Source organism: Lissotriton helveticus, chromosome 9 (assembly GCF_964261635.1).
Source record: "Lissotriton helveticus chromosome 9, aLisHel1.1, whole genome shotgun sequence".
Lineage (NCBI taxonomy): Eukaryota > Metazoa > Chordata > Amphibia > Caudata > Salamandridae > Lissotriton > Lissotriton helveticus.
In genome coordinates, this window is record NC_136070.1 from 750982309 (window position 1) to 750994615 (window position 12307).

General features: G+C 43.9%; 1 protein-coding gene across 14 annotated transcripts in view; it reads right to left on the bottom strand.

Moving 5' to 3' along the window:
• The window catches only part of PPP1R13L (protein phosphatase 1 regulatory subunit 13 like), a 1016088-nt gene that overhangs the window by 702986 nt on the left and 300795 nt on the right, over positions 1-12307 (bottom strand). The gene's annotated exons all lie outside the window — the stretch shown is intronic.

Here is a 12307-nt window from a genome sequence, read left to right on the forward strand (position 1 = left end):
TCAAGCAAGGGGAAGTCCCTGACTGCTGAAGGAGAGTTTTCCAAGAAAGCGTTGTGGATTTTCGGAACTAGTGGAAGTAGCCATGCCGTATTTGGACTGCATGAGCTATGTCGAAATATGGTTATGATTTCTATGCCTATATAAGGGCAAGGTGATGTATACCTATATAAGGACATGAATCAGTAAAATTACACTAGGGTCCTAAAATGCCATACAACACCCACCCACTTTATTATGTCGACATTACTAAATTCCAAGCATTTAAAACAGATCTAAAGCATGTGTTTACAATCACACCCAAAATACACAAAATGCATTTTTAAAATGGTTGTACACATAAAATGAGCATTTTTACAGTACCATTTGAAAGGAATGATTTCATTCTAAGCATATAGTATGGCAATGCTAAAAGAATAAATCATGAAAAGTACATTTATGAAATGGCTCTTAATTACAGAAAAAAAAGTTGAGACCATGCCATAGCAGAATATATAAACTGTTTCAGTATGTGGACAAGGTCAAATATTGTTTCTAGGAAGTATTCAAAGAATTCTTGTTCTCTAAGAATAGTTCTACTTTAAGCAGATTACTTTCTGCTAAAAAAACAATTCAATTTTGGGAAAAAGTCAAATCAAATCTTAGAAAAATAGAGTTCCAAAGTTAGAAGTGTTGTTTTGAAAAGCGAAGGTCGAATTGCTAATTTCAAAAGTTATTCCCGCTGACAGGAGAAAACATCAAATCTTCTAAGCGGCAAAGAAATTGTCTACCACAGTAGGTGAAGAAAACAAGTTACTTACCTGTAACTTTGGTTCCCCAGTATTGGTAACTTTCATAGATGCCCATGCTTTGTATCATTCCCCGTCGTCGGAATGGGAGTCTCGGTAACAAAAATACCATAGCTGTAGGTACAAAAGACCAAGGAAAAGGGCCAAGGCCTCATTCTCTTTTGTAAAAACCACAGTTGATCGACAGAATGTAGAACAATGTCTTACATTCACCCCAGTACAAATATCTGGGCCTAAATCCATCGTTTTTTTGCACTCCACACCACCCTAGGTCAGACAATGGCTATATGCAAATCAGCCTTGACCCTGTGCGTCATGGGAACAGTCCAGCCCGAACTACCAAGCCATGTCTTTCCTAGACCGGAATCAAGGATCCAAGGACCGGTTTCTGGCTATCAGCCTTCTTCAGCCTGGATAGCTTGACTCCAGTGATGTGGAGAGCCTGGGACTCACGTCTGAGCATACCCAGCCCACTCGGGGTGAAAATTGCAAAAACCACAGTTGGACAGAATGTAGAACAATGTCTTACATTCACCCCAGTACAAAGATCTGGGCCTAAATCCATCGTTTATTTGCACTCCACACCACTCTAGGTCAGACAATGGCTATATGCAAATCAGCCTTGACCCTTTGCCTCATGGGAACAGTCCAGCCCGAACTACCAAGCCATGTCTTTCCTAGACCGGAATCAAGCATCCAAGGACCGGTTTCTGGCTATCAGCCTTTTTCAGCCTGGATAGCTTGACTCCAGTGATGTGGAGAGCCTGGGACTCACGTCTGAGCATACCCAGCCCACTCGGTGTGAAAATTGCAAAAACCACAGTTGATGGACAGAATGTAGAACAATGTCTTACATTCACCCCAGTACAAAGATCTGGGCCTAAATCTATCGTTTTTTTGCACTCCACACCACCCTAGGTCAGACAATGGCTATATGCAAATCAGCCTTGACCCTGTGCCTCATGGGAACAGTCCAGCCCGAACTACCAAGCCATGTCTTTCCTAGACCGGAATCAAGCATCCAAGGACCGGTTTCTGGCTATCAGCCTTCTTCAGCCTGGATAGCTTGACTCCAGTGATGTGGAGAGCCTGGGACTCACGTCTGAGCATACCCAGCCCACTCGGGGTGAAAATTGCAAAAACCACAGTTGATGGACAGAATGTAGAACAATGTCTTACATTCACCCCAGTACAAAGATCTGGGCCTAAATCCATCGTTTATTTGCACTCCACACCACCCTAGGTCAGACGATGGCTATATGCAAATCAGCCTTGACCCTGTGCCTCATGGGAAAAGTCACACCCAGATCTTTTGACTGGGTGTGAGTGTTTGATTCAGATGCTCCGTCCATCACCACCCCCTTTTGTACCGCTTTTGGCCGCCATAAGTGTGGCAGGGTATGCTCAGACGTGAGTCCCTTGCTCACTTTGCCACTGGATTCAAGCAAGCCGGGCTGAAGACGGCTGGAATGCCAGAAACCGGTCCTCGGAAGCTTGTTTTCGGTCTAGGGAAGACATGGCTTGGCAGTTCGGGCTGGACTGTTCCCATGAGGCACAGGGTCAAGGCTGATTTGCATATGGCCATGTCTGAACTGGGGTGGTGTGGAGTGCAATTTCCACCTATGGATTTAGGCCCAGATCTCTGTACTGGGGTGAAAGTATGACATTGTTCTGCATTTTAACCATCAAGTGTTGTTTTTGCACAAGTTACCGTAAACCCTTGTGTTTTTTTTAGGAAGCTATCTTGACAGTTATTTGTGTCTGTGGGCCAGATTAACCGTTTTTTCCAATCAGGATCAGTTCCATTGTAAAACATAGTTTACGTCTACCTCCTCATCTGTAGTTCTATTACTATCAGGTGTGGGATTAGGTATGGACGGTTTGTTTAAACCTTTTATCTTACCCATGCCAAGACAAGAGGTCTGTTAAACAGTGTCATTTAAAAACATTATTTGTTCTGGGATGATGGAGGCTCTAAATAAGGCTTCTAAACCATGCACCTGCCAGTCTTTTGTGCCCCAGACAGTTTTTGTCGGGATTGCAAGCGGCGCAAATACAGTCGCGCGCCACTAACCTGAAGAAGCTGGCCAGCAGGAACGATGAGATGCACAGTCCTCTCGACTTGTTTAAACACCACACCCAGCGGTGACGTGGAAATCACCGTCTGAGTGAGTATTCAAGGAGCCGGGAGAAATAATGGTGTAGGAGAGCTAGGTTGTAGATGCCGTCGTCTGGGTCTGGGCGATCCACAAGAACTCGATGGAGGGACGTACTGCAGCGTGGAGAAACAAACGACAGGTATGAGTACCTTGTCTGTGTATGGTCGCTTCTCTTCCCTGACCCCAAGTAACGGCACTTACCAGAGATAACACTCTCTCTGTTTTAAACAAAAAACAATCAGTTCCTCGATCCGAGATGAAATAGATAGGCAAAGAGAAAGTTCCTTTCACTTCCTCTTTCGCCGTCTTCCTTAGTAAGGCTCTCCGACTCCGAAATGCAAAAAAAGTATGTATGCTTCTTGGACAGTTGTTCTCATTAACTCATGGGAACAATCGTATCGTAATGGGGCGCTCCAAACAAGCAGTCCGTGGAAGACCCTTTTTATAAAGCCCTCGGGAACTGCTGAAAAGTACAAGGTTATCTGAACACGGAACAAGCGGTGAGCTTGGCAGAAATGTAACACAGGAAAAGAAGAACGATCCCGTTCTTCCTTCAGGGTACTTGCGATTTGTCGGAAGAATTTCTTCACTCCTCTGACCACGCAGGCTCTTCGTCGGCGTCGGCTTGAGTCGGCTTCAATCCTCTGACCACGCAGGCTCTTCGTCGGCTTGAGTCGGCTGCAATTCTCTGATCACGCAGGTCTCTTGGGTACTAATCCGGCGGGGACAACACCATCCGCCATTGCCAAAAACACCATAACAATTGTCAAGCACCGACCCGCTAGAGAGGAGGAGCTATATAGGCTCAGCCTTCTTTCCTGCTCTCCAGAGTCGCTTAGCCTTCTGGGACATGTAGTCTTTATGTAGAGATAGCACTATTTTGCCCTTTCTTCTACCTCCCACCATAGCGGCGAGAGCGATCGTGACAGTTTTTGTCTCAATGTTGTCATTCCAAAAGTCAAAACCTAATGTGGACAAGCGAGCATAAAAGGCTGCAGAATAAATTTGCTTAGTATTAGTCAACATACTTTTCATTCCGGTCTTATTTACATTTTTAAAGTAAAATGTTTCTGGATTTGTGACATTAAAACCTGAGAAGTATGGACATTTTTCAAAAAATGTTTTTAAGCTACCCTTTGGTGACGTTGGACAATGTTTCTATTGATTGTAAGTCAATATATTTCTAGGGTTTGCAGATTTGTGCAAATAATGAGGACCATAATGATTAAAACAATACAATTGTTCATAATCTGATGAACCTTCTAAGTATTCATGTTTTGTAAATTTTGCTGACATTTCTTAATCTGCCATCATGTTATTAACAGTCTCAAAGTCCCAATCATCAGAATATGTGCTGGGTGGAACAATCACTCAAGGAGACCTTAAATTGATGTGTAATCTTCAACAGCTCCACTGGACCATAAATATAATAATCAGTTGTGCTATACCACCTGGTATAGGAATGGCTGTGATGTTTACTGATGACAAGTCGCTTTGCTCGCGATGAGACGATTTGTGTGGCTTCAGGAGCAAGTTGATGTTCTTACTTGTCCATTTTACTATATTTTCAATCTATCAGCTTTCCCAAACTTAAAACAAAAATGAGCCAAAGTAGGAAAAAAAGTACACCCAACACAATCCAAAATTCAACCCATGGTGAAACCAGATATGTATTTTCAAGTCGATGAAAGAGTTCTGTTATTTTTTCTTTGACAGTTTTATTTGCTGGCGTTGTTTCGGGCTCACAGGAATCCTCAGAAAACGTATCAAAGCTGATGAAATTGCCAGAGGCAGTTCTGTCAATTGTTGGTATTGCATCAGATTATTTGAAATCGCTGGAGCTGCTTGGCCCCTTGTCATATTAGTATAGTCAGAGGCTATATCATTGTAGACCGGAGTGTCTTGACAAACTGTTATTTGGGTTTCAAGAGGCACAAGTTCCATGGCTTTGTTACATAGTCCTTTTCTTACTGCAGATTTTTCAAAGGTGATGAGTCTCTCAGTTTGAACCTCTTGGATAGTAGCAAGATTAGGTCGTCTGCTACATCTTTGGAGTCCACTGGGCCTACTACTTTATCTCGGCCACAAGATGTGGTTTGACAAGGTTGAGGGACACAACTCTTTTCTCCTTTCTTCCTGCAAGGGGCGGCAGTAACACTGATCTTGTTCCGTGGATTGCTAAGACAGGTACTGGTTTTCTGTAAGAAGGCCCAAATTCCTTCTTGTCCGTGATCTTTTCCCTGACTAGATCCCCAATCTTTGGAATCCAGAGAGGTCTTGCTGGGACAGGTGGTTTTTCTTCAGTGGTCGTTGACTTCTGTATTGTGTTGCTCAGACTTCTTCGTGCTCCATTAAAGTCCTACAAAACAGCCAAACGGTCTTTGATATCAAAGGGTTTTTGTCCTACCACTGAAGTATGACAATCGAGGTCTTGGACAAGCATTCTAGTACCAAAAGTATTTCATATGGAGTGATTCCACCCAGAGAATTTCTTGGCAGATTGTTAAGACTACGTTGGACACTTATTAGATTTTGACCCACCCGTCACCCGAGCCTAATACCCTAGCTGTTATAGATTGCTTTATGTCTTGGTTTTTCCTTTCCACTACCGCATTTCCCTCAGGATGGAATGGACTTCAGTACCGCAATGCAACGCCCATGCTGGCCATGGCCTCTTTGTAAGCTCGAGAGCTAAACGCAGGACCCTGATCAGAATGTAGCGTGCCGATTGCGTATATGCCGATAAAGACTCGCAAATCTTTTAGAACAGTTTGTGCATCCAAATGAATCTTGAGCATGAATCCACTGCGATCATGATATATTTATAGTTACCATCCCTTTGTAAGAGACCACAGTGGTCCAGGTAAACGCACACTAGTAGTTTGTCTGAAAGGGGCGTCTGCACAGGACGTTTCACTGTTGAAACTTTAATTTTTTGGCAGATTTCACATTCCAGAACAATTTCTGGTCTGCTTTCTCATGCGCGGCCACCATTATCTCGGTTTTAATTGATTTCTATGCCTATATAAGGGCAAGGTGATTTATACCTATATAAGGGCATGAATCTGGAAAATTACACTAGTGTCCTGAACTGCCATACAACAATATGGCCAGTGTGAATGCATTTTTTTTTTAATAATAAAAAAGAAAGTCGCTTGGGGGTGGGGGGGTTGAGTCAACTTTGGTAGAGAAGAACACCAGTTTGTGAGCTGACGTGCAAGAAATAGCAAGGAAGCATGCATACAACAGACGGTTGGCGGAAGGGGCTAAGGAGGTTAACGTATAATAGAGGGAGTGAAGGATGGGCAAGGGAAGCAAACGGACAAGGTAAGGGGTGGGAGGAAAGGGGAAGCAAATGGACAATGGATTGTGTGAAAGCAAACCGACAACAGCAGGTGGGTGATGGGGCAGAGGTAGCAAGCTGACAAAAAAGTGTGTCTGGTAGGGGATGAGGTAGAAAGGGACAGTGGGCACTGTGAGCTGCCCCTTTGAAGGACAAGCATCTTTTAGTCACTGATCCATCATGAGCACATGTAAGTGTAAGGAACTGCCAGGGGCTGATGTGGGCTGCCATCTTCCTGCTGCACACCTTTACTCTAGCTATCAACCTTATCTAAAAAATGCCTTGCACCTCACAAATACTACAAAAAGAGAGCAATAAGAGATGGAGACCCAAAATTAAGCTTTAACGGTAGTGTGATTGTCAGAACCCCTTTCAAAAGGCCACAGGCTATGCAGGAGCTACTGGGCCAAAAAGTGGAGCTTATGGCCTTTAACTAATCCGACCTACTATGGATTCTGCTCATCTGGATCAGTACCCCTTCTGTACTTGGCACCCAATGGCCGCTGTAGTTGAGCAGTCAAGGATCCCAGAAGGGGAGGGGGGGGGGGGGGGGAAGTGTGTAGATACAAGTCAGTGATCACAACTTATGACTCAAATTGCAAACAGTATGACCAATACATCAATGTCCAGATAAAAACTTGCTTTTATAAGAAAACGTAGTATTTTATTTCCAATTCTACGCATGCAATGAATACGACATTCAGAAGCAACACAATCTCCCTCGAGATTGGGGCTTTAGTAGTTGTCAGGCAAATCTATGTCCCACCCTCCTTTACGTAATGTGTCCAAGGTTATTCCCCATTCACTGGTAGCCGCCTCAGGGAATACAAACTATTAGGACATAATCAGGAGTGCTCTCTTCTGACCTTTTAGGAACTTTGTCAGAAGTGTCCATGTTCTTCCCCGCTCCAGCGGTATGGCAGTATTCAGCAGTTCAGAGAGTGCCATCTCCTCGAACTCTAGGTCAAAGTAGTACCAGCAGCCCCTCCTGGTGTATGGGGTTGCTGTGCTACTCACAATCATTAACTTTTGAGGTGGCTCATGCACTCCAATTTAAACTTTGTGTATGTAGTAACTTTGTTTGTTTGATTTTGGGCATGCAGTAGGGTATCGCTTTCTGATCCAAGGTGTGTCCAAATAGTTTAGAAGTAGCGCTCCCCCCACCCCACCCCCGAGGAAGCCTCCCTTAATGGCACTGCTGGATTCCCATTGGGGAGAAGTTATCCAGTTTCTTAATCTTGAATGAAATTACTGTGAATCCACTTGGTTGTCTTTTGAATTTATTCATTCATATATTTTCACATTCATGAAATTGAGAGAATGGCATGTTGATACATTCTGTTTTCCCGAGCAAGCACAAACAATAATACACAATTTTTTCAATATGTGGATTCACAGGGATTTTAATCAAAGAATAAGAAATTGGATTGCTTCACCCCAATGGTAATCCAGCATTGTAACTAGGGGATGCTTACTCCTGATCATAGTAAAGACTGTCTCTAGGCGATTGTCCTCCTTACAGAGGCCCCTCCTGGCATACTGGGGGTGGGGTGGGGGGGGGGGGGGGGTGTTCAAATCCCAGCAGTCGTAGGTCATGCGCACATAGCCCAAACTCAGTTCACCGGTGACCCCCTCTGGCACACGGTGCCACTGCGGCATGGTGGTGTGGCTTGGTGCTTCCCGTCCAGCGCTTCAGATACAGCTCAGAACATAGCCTTCTCCTAGTTTACAAAGGTCGCAAAGTAGATACTGCACCAAGGCAATGGCCCGAATGGTGCACAGTCTCACACCTCACTCAGGGAATGGAGGGCTCCCCACTGGACCTTGCTCCATCTAACGCTTTCCTCTCCCTCACAGGGCATACTGGCCTTGGCAAGCAGACAGGCGATGATGCTCAAGGGCAGGTGATCTTGGTGTCCTGGGTATCTCCCCTCAGCCAGTAGGGAGACTAGCAGGTCTCTACCCCCAAGTACTAGTCATATGCAAAGGTCTTGCTTCCCCTCCTCACACAGTCAACCTGGCTGCTTGACAGATTTTTGAGGATTCTACCTCCCCTTCTGATAGTCCTTTTCCAGACACTAAATGTCATTTAGAGTCTGCGTCTTTGAAGTTTCATGTTGGGATTCTGCGTTTTTTTGTAGTGGCCACCTCTCCATCAAGATTCCGCTGACCTGAGGTTCAGTATCTGCAGGATTGAAGATGATCCTACCAGTCCCTCCAGGAACAACCCTCAACTTACGACTGGTAGGAATGTTGACTACTGTTGCCCAGTGGGAAGGACGTAGGGATGGGGGGTGGGGGAAGGGCAAGAAATGGGAAGACAGAACCTTCAACCTCTTTCACACCTAGGCAACAGTATTCTTAGTTCGGAATTTCAGTAATTCATGGATGATATCTCCCACAGAAACTGTTGTAGATATTAAAGATGGGCTTTTGGCAAGTTAAAAGTACTAGCCAAATTTGTATTTGAATTCCTGTTCTGGAGGGTTTTTTACTATGTTCTCATTACCTGGGCCCAGTTTTTATTCGAACTTGCAGGAAATAATTAGAGTTAGGGCTCTACTCTAGCTTAGAGAGAAACTAGAGTCAATGCTCAATCCAAACGTATGGACAAATACAGAAGATACAAAGTCTTGTGAATGATTTGTTGCCTTTCCATGTTGCTGTAGCTAAAGGTTCAGTGGACTGACCTGTTTTTATGTCTTCTTCCAGAGCATCACAATCAGTGGGAAAAATGCCAGAGGCCGAGGTGAAGGCTGAAGGGACTGCTTTGCAGGACCGTGGCTCCGAAAAAGGAGGCGAGTTCAAGTGGGAACCAGGAGCAGTACCTTGCCTTACAGCAGACTGACTGCAAGGGCGCAGCTTTGATACAGAGCCGTGCCCAAGATGGTCCCCAGGTCTCGCAGGATTGAGGACGGAGGGCCAAATAGATATGGGAAGGGAGGGGGGGTAGGGAAACGAGAGGCTTAATCCCTGGAATCTGAATGATAAGCATTATTCAAACTGTTCAGCGTAGCATGTGGAGACAAACAGGGGAGGAGGGTTCAAGCCTAGGGGGGTCATTATGAGAGCCACTTGGTGACCAACTCTGTGATATCAATGCATGGGTGTGGTGGATAAGGCCTGGGGGTCAACTTTAGAGTACCACAAGCAATAGGCACGATGACAGGCAACCAAGGCGTAATGTTTCAAAACCCAGCAACCCATGGGAAATACAATGCTTGTCAGGATGGAGTGCACGGAACCTATGCACTAGGGAAGGGGTGTGAACATGTTCTGCAGGTTCCCAGGACTTGTCCTTAGGGTATTAACCAATCCAGTCAATGAAATAGTAAAGCTTGTCCTCTTGTTTTTGAATCCAAGATGCAACAAAACTCAAACTCAACATGGCCCCCTAATGTCCATAGGCGGTGGAAGTAGTTATGCATATGAGAAAGAACCATAGAGCTTCAGGAGGGAAGCATGAAATACCGAATGCACTTCAAGTTTTTTGGCAAGTCCAACTTTAAGGCCATCGGATTGATGACTTTGGAAATCTTGTAGGGACCAATATAGCGGAGTTGAAGCTTTCGGGGCCCAGCTAATTTTAAAATGCTAACCAGACTTGACCACCAACTAAGTAGTAAGCAGCTGGTCGACCAAGTAGATCTGCGTGTATTGTCATAATTTTCTTGGAATGCTGCATTTCCCGGTTAGCTTTAGTCCAAATTTTAACAAGGTTTTCATGGTGAATCTAGACTGCTGAAACTGCTGTCAATTCTTGAGGTAATTGCAAAGGAATGGCTCTTGAATGATATCCAAAAGAAAAGCCGGGCGTTACCTTGATCGCATTGCGTGTATTGTTGTTGTATGCAAACTCTGCTAACGGAACTGCTTGCACAAAATTGCTGGCACAGATGCGTAAGCATTTTAAATATTGTTCCATAGACTGATTTGTTTGTTCCGTTAGTCCAAATGTCTGAGGCGGTAAGCAGTGGACAAACTATCAATCTGAAGAGTTGTGCAGACTCCTTGCCAGAATTTAGAGACTAATTGTGGTCAATGATCAGAAATGACGATAGTGGGAATACCATGTAAAAGAATCACTTTGTAAATGAACACTTCAGCTAATTCCTTAGCAGTGGGTAGTTATTCATTCAGAAGGTCCACCACTACAAGAGTAGCTTGTCTGTGATGAAATTCATATTAGTGAAGTGCCAGAGAGTGGGAGGAATGGGTAAGGTTCGTAATAAACCTGCTATAGCTGAATGAGGCTTTTCGACGGGCACATGTGGGACATTACGGGATTAAAGTCTGCACAACATTTTTTTTTGTCCTCTTCTTCACCAAGACTTTCACAGATTTAACAAGCCAATTCACTTGCTTTGCTTCTGGGGGGCCCCTTGGTTCACTGTTTCCGTCTAGGCCCCTTGGCCTTCCTCACGTGATTGAGGACTGGTGTAATCATAGGACCGTTGTGCCAAGAAGGGTTTTGATTATAAGTATTAAGACTTTAATTAATTGGTCAAGCACCTATGCCATGCCCATCTTGTAAAAGGTTGCCAAATGTTGGGAGGGCCGTTATTTCCAGTATCTAGTTCTAGTCTTGACATATTAACTGCGGCTCTAAGCCAGTCTTCCCTACCTGGGGGGGTAGCAGATTTCCACCTAATACAGATCTCTCTTCTTGCTAAAAGTATTAAGTATAATAGGAGAGCTTTTTGGTTCTGTGAGCATACCCCCTTGGTTAGATCGTTCATACCAAAGAAGACTAGAGGTAGGTCAACTTCCAAGTCGATGTCAAGAATAGATGATAGGATGTCCCCCACGCCCTTCCAAAAAATAGCTAGTATTGGGCATTGAAAGAAAATATGCAAGTCATTGGCATGGATTAGGGCACATCTGGGACAGCTTGGTGGCAGATCTGGGGCAAATTTTCCAATTTTTGCTGGCGTATAATTAGGCTTTCCTGTTTTCAGTTTCTATTTTTGGTAAATTCTGGTGGGGGTTTTTCAGGGTTTTCAAGTGATTCCAATACGTTAAAAATACAGTGGTTATCAGTGGTTACACTTTTCACACCATGAAAAACAACGGAAACAGGGTTTTTCCGGTGTTTATGCAATGTTTTGCTTTTATTATTGTTTGCTTTCTGCACTGATAGTGCATGGTATATAGCCACTGTACGTATAGTGTATCTGAGATCCAAATAGATTTTTGCAAATTAAACTTATTGAAGTACACCATACAATACTCATTCAGTGAGCCTTGGTCATGTGTGCTTGCTCTTTCCTTCCTATGTACACTTCTGTGAAAAGGCCCTCTCAAAATTGACGCTTGAGAAGGGCAACGCCAAAACAGCCAGTACACAATTTGTTAACCCTGGCCACTAACATAGCTTTCCATGCCAATACTGGTGCACTTGAAGATTGCGATTCTTAAGGCAGGGTCTGCAACAATTACATTGAGCTGGGTGCTCATGCCCTCAGAGTTATTGAAGTGGTCAAAAATGGAGCAGCACTTTTGAAACTACAGAGGAAATTCCTCTTTACGGAAGGGATCTAGAACTTTTTTTAACATGTCCACTACAGCAGTTATGTTTTCCTGTAAAAATCAAAGAATGCAATAGAGTGTACTTTTTCACGTCACTATTAATATGCGACCAAAAATCCTCACATTTCTTGCCTTTGGCATCATCACTCAGCGATAAATTCTGTAAATGGTTGCCACATGGATAATATAGCATTCATAGCCCCTTGGACTTCGAACTATCAGCTAAGGTACACAGTTGGGATGACTCTTTCTTTAATGCCACACAAAGCATGACATGATAAATATTTGCATTTTATTTCCTGTGCATAAGAAAACAGTGTATCAGAATGGACTAAAAAGTCAATAGCATTCCTCATTAACTCTGAAGATTGTAAAGATGCTTTCAGCATACCATCTAAAAAGTGGCAAGGATCTCTTACAGGGAAGCACTTCAGCTCAGGTATCAATTTTGACAGGTCATCACACAAAATATTCATATACAAAGCAGGAAT